This window comes from Panthera tigris, assembly GCF_018350195.1.
Source record: "Panthera tigris isolate Pti1 chromosome F3 unlocalized genomic scaffold, P.tigris_Pti1_mat1.1 chrF3_random_Un_scaffold_77, whole genome shotgun sequence".
NCBI classification, from domain to species: domain Eukaryota; kingdom Metazoa; phylum Chordata; class Mammalia; order Carnivora; family Felidae; genus Panthera; species Panthera tigris.
In genome coordinates, this window is record NW_024962186.1 from 151,992 (window position 1) to 157,051 (window position 5,060).

The window sequence follows — 5,060 nt, forward strand, 5'->3', positions numbered from 1 at the left end:
CATCACTCATCATCAGGAAAACATAAATCAAAACCACAAAGAGATCCCACCTGACACCTGTCAGAATGGCTAACATTAGCAACTTAGGCACCAAAATATGTTGGCAAGGATGTGGAGAAAAAAGATCTCTTTTGGATTGTTGGTGGGAATGCAAGCTGGTGCAGCCACTCTGGGAAACAGTATGGAGGTTCCTCAAGAAACTAAAAATAGATCTACCCTACAACCCAGCAATTGCATTACTAGGTATTTATCCAAGGGATACAGGTATGCTGTGCTGCTTCGAAGGGACACATGCACCCCCACATTTATAGCAGCCCTATCAACAATAGCCAAAGTATGGAAAGAGCCCAAAAGTCCATCGATGAATAAATGGATAAAGAAGTGTCGTATATATACTATACAATGGAGTATTACTCAGCGATCAAAAAGAATGAAATCTTGTCATTTGCAACAATGTGAATGGAACTGGAGGGTATTATGCTAAGTGAAATTAGTCAGAGAAAGACAAAAATCATATGACTTCACTCATATGAGGACTTTAAGAGACAAAACATATGAACATAAGGGAAGGGAAACAAAAATAATATAAAAACAGGGAAGGGGACAAAACAGAAAAGACTCGCAAATATGGAGAACAAACTGAGTGTTACTTGAGGGGTTGTGGGAGGGGGAATGGGTCAAATGGGTAAGGGGCACTAAGGAATCTACTCCTGAAATCATTGTTGCACTATATGCTAACCAATTAGGAGGTAAATTTTAAAAAAATAAAAAAATTAAAAATTAAAATAAAAAAATATTTCATATATACACTTATTAAGTAATTATACATGTATGTTAGTGGCCATCATCCAAATGTGGCTTTACTGACACTGGAATATAATGCCTACAATTTGGATATCATTGTGCCTTTAAGGCAATATAGCCTAATAGATAAGTTCTAGTCTCTAGGGCCTAATAGGCAGCATAACCTAAGTGCACTGTGATACAGATATATATTTGTGGCAACTGTTAGTTTTTTGTTTCTGACTTTTTGATAAATTTCTCACATAATAATTATTTGGTAACATAGTTACAGCCATTTAATCAAATGTATAATTACTGCATTATAAAATCCCATATATCAGGTGATTGATTATAGAGCAATTTTTTACCCCAGCAATTTTATAGAGCAAGTGATATTCTGAATTTCAGCCAAGAATATTCACTCTCAAAATTTCTTCACTGAAAACAAAGGTGAGTACTCTCTCATTTCAATAGAAGAATAAATGAAATATGTATACAGCTAAATATTCTTATCACGTTAAGTGAGTAAAATAATTATGCCTACATATAGGGCAAATACCATGATAAGAGTTCAATGGCATTTTACAAAGTATTCTGATATTGGAAATATCCTGAAGAGACATGAGGATGAGCATATATATATATATATATATATATATATATATGGTAATATATATCTCCAATATATTCATATTGGAGATATATATATATACACATATATATATACACACACACACACACAAGGATGAGCATATATTCATATATTTGTGTGAGTGTGTGTGTGTATCTAATATGTCCAATTATACAAATCAATTTTACAAATGATTATTTATTTTGAGAGAGTGAGTGTGTGAGAGGTGGCAAGGGGAGAGAGAGGGGAGAGAGAATCCCAAGTAGGCTCTGAGCTGTCAGTGCAGAGGCTTACATCAGTCACTACCCTGAGATCATGACCACACCCAAAATCAAGAGTCAGACCCTAACTGACTGAGCCACTCATGTACCCCTATTGGAGATTTTTTAATGGCATGAGAGGCTATCCTTTTATTAAATGAAGTTCCCTGCAAAGATCTCCATAAAAATATTTGAAAACAATTTTGTGGACATCATAAAGTGGATATTAGTTGTTTGTCCTCTTGTCCTCTTGAAAATTGAGAGTTGAACTTCAGCAATTCCCTACTGATATAAAAAGAGATTATAAAATGAATCACCATGATGAAAATAAAGGGCAGTGTGCCAGGTTCAATGTCAATAAAGTTTGTTAATAGGATTTGTAATACAATTGTTATTTCCATCCTCTCATATGTTTGTATGCAAATCTTCATATCCCTGATATGAATCATTAGGTTGTATGACAATGAGAATTAAGGTTTTTGTTGAAAGATTATTAATAATTATCTAATTTTAAGGGGAGATTGTGCTGAATTAACAGGATAGACCAAACGCGATCATGATGGTCTCTAAGTTTGGAAGGAAGAAGAAGAAAAAGTGTCACAGTATTTGATGGAAGACTTGCCTGGGCATAATTTTTCCCCCAATTGTTTCTTTCGTAATTCTTTTCCCATTAGTGTAAAATGTGCAACAGTTGAACTATACAAACATCTATGCAAACTTTAATGGCTATTAGGATTCTTGATGCTGAATATGAGACAGGAAAGCGCAGAACAGGAAAGCAAACTTTTAAACAAAGAAATGAATATACTGTACGGGGAGTATGGGGAATGGGGACATCATCCTGGCATTAATATGGGTATGAGATCTCTCTTTACGTCTCTCTCCTTCCTCTCTTTCCTTCTCTCCTTTCCAATTTAGATGACACATATAGACAAACAGATAGATAGATATAGAAAGATAACATATAGATACGTATGTACATAATATACACACAGTAAAATGGTGTACAAAAAATATTGAGACTCTATTTCTAAGACTTTATACAACATAGACTTAATGATTAATTGAGTAAAACAAAAAATGATCCTTGGTGATGATTTTGACAAAGGAATAAATGACATTGATAACGTGAGGTCTAACTTTTCAGATAGACAAAATATGTTTTTTCTTTGTCACTGTGATGATGATATCGTCCATTATATTTGTATGAAGATAGGCCAGTTTTTACAAGTTCTTATTGGAATTTTTGCCAACACCTTCTTGCTTCTCTTCCACATCTTCATGCTACTTCTGGATCACAGACCTAAGCCAACTGTCCTGATCATCTATCACTTGGCCTTTGTCCACATAATGAAGCTGTTCACTGCACTGTTTTTTAATGTCTACAGACATGTTTGAAGTACTGAACATTCTAAATGATTTCAAATGCATGGCTTTATTCTGCATGATCAGGGTGACACGGGGTCTCTCCTTGAGCACCACCTGCCTCCTCAGCATGTTCAAGGCCATCATGATCAGCCCTAGCACCTCCTGGTTGGCCAGCTTTAAACATACGTGCAAAAAGTACATCTTCCATTCTTTTATCATCTTATGGTTTCTCAGTTTGTCTCTCATTAGTGCCTGCATCTTGTATACTGCTGCTCCTTCTAATGTGACCCAGAGCAATCTACTGTGTGTCAGTAAACACTGCTCACTTTCCCGCCTAAACTCCATCATCAGGGGACTGTTTTTCACGTTTTCAATATCCAGGGATGTTTTCTTTGTTGGAGGCATGCTGCTCTCAAGTGTGTACATTGTGATTCTCTTGTCCAGGCTTCAGAGGCAGTGCCAGCACCTTCCCAGTAACAGCTTCTCCTCAAGAGTCTCCCCAGAGAGAAGGGCTACCGAAACCATCCTGCTGTTGGCAAGTTTTTTTGTGGTCATGTACTAGGTGGGCGTCATTATCTCCTTCTCCTCCACTCTCTTATGGGCATATGACACAGTCATTCTGGATTTCCAGAAGCTTGTGCCCAATGTCTATGCCACTGTCAGTGCGTTGGTGCTAATAAGTTCTGATAAAAGGATAGAAAATGTGTTTCGAAAGTGTGGGAAAATTGCAATCAAGTTATAGGTACATACTGTGGAAATCATTATCTAGAACTGATCATTTTGATTTCATTCAAATTATAGAGTATTTATATATAACATTTAAATGTAATTTTAATTTGTATGTCATTGAAAGGTTTACTGTGTATAAATAATAAATGTTTTTGAAACCTCTGGTAACAATTACCCACCAGCTTTTTTTGAGTTTAGTATCAAGTAAGATTCAATATTGCCATGTGTTGAACATTCCTTTATCTTTCATTTTATTTCTCAAACACTCTTAAGGATAATTTTCTCTATAAAAGTAAAATACACTCTAAAGCATGACTATTGTACTCTATTACAATACATTACTTGTTGGTAATGCAACATTTGAAAATTCTGTTTACTCTTTTTACTTCAAGATATTTAGCTTTGCCTCTAATTTTAACTGAGCAACACTTTTCTCAGCACTATTTATATTTATTTCTATGAGTTCCGGCTTCTATTAGGGCTGCAGAGAGTGTACTCTTACCTCTGTATGTTTTCAAATTTATCATTCTCTTCTTTTAAAGGTTGTAAACTTTGTCTCATGTTACAACATATATATTTTTTAATTTCTTTTATTTACACAGTTTGAGTAATATTTCTGGTGAGTATTTTATCTGCTTTTGTTACAATTAATTTCTTATTTGTAACTTCATGCCTAGTTTTGAAATTAGAAATTTATAATCGTCATTTTTTTTGGTTTTGTTTTTTAATTTGTATACAGTAGTGAAACATTTAAATGATTCTTATTTCTTCCCATTCTGATCTTCATATAATATAGCGACAATTCCATTCTCTATAAATGTTCTCTCTTGAATGGATTTGGCTTCAACATTTTTGTTCAATATTCTAGTTTATTATTTCTTTCATCAACTCAGACTAATACAATATTTAACTAAATTATTGTGTACTAAATTGAGTTATTTAATTTTCAAGATTTAATTGTATCAGGCCTCTTCTTCACAATATGTCTTACATGTGTATAGTTTGTCTTTTGACATTATTTTTATTTCCTATTTTTCCTGTCTTTACTTAAATATTTTATATGTTGTAGAAGAAATTTATTGTCGAATTGGTTTCCATACAACACCCCGTGCTCATCCCAACAGGTGCCCTCCTCAATAACTATCAAATAATTTAAACATATTGCTGATATATTTATTTTGTGACATGTAATTTCTTCTACCCTATACCCAAAACTAATTTAATTGTGTTTCACCATTAATAATTTCATTGTGAACTTTGGGACATATCACAGTGCAGGTATCTCTAGT

General features: G+C 34.0%; 1 pseudogene; it reads left to right on the forward strand.

The window, feature by feature from the left end:
* The first annotated feature begins 2,754 nt into the window (after nucleotides 1–2,754).
* LOC122236313 lies at nucleotides 2,755–3,784 on the forward strand (annotated as a pseudogene).
* Nucleotides 3,785–5,060: the final 1,276 nt, after the last annotated feature.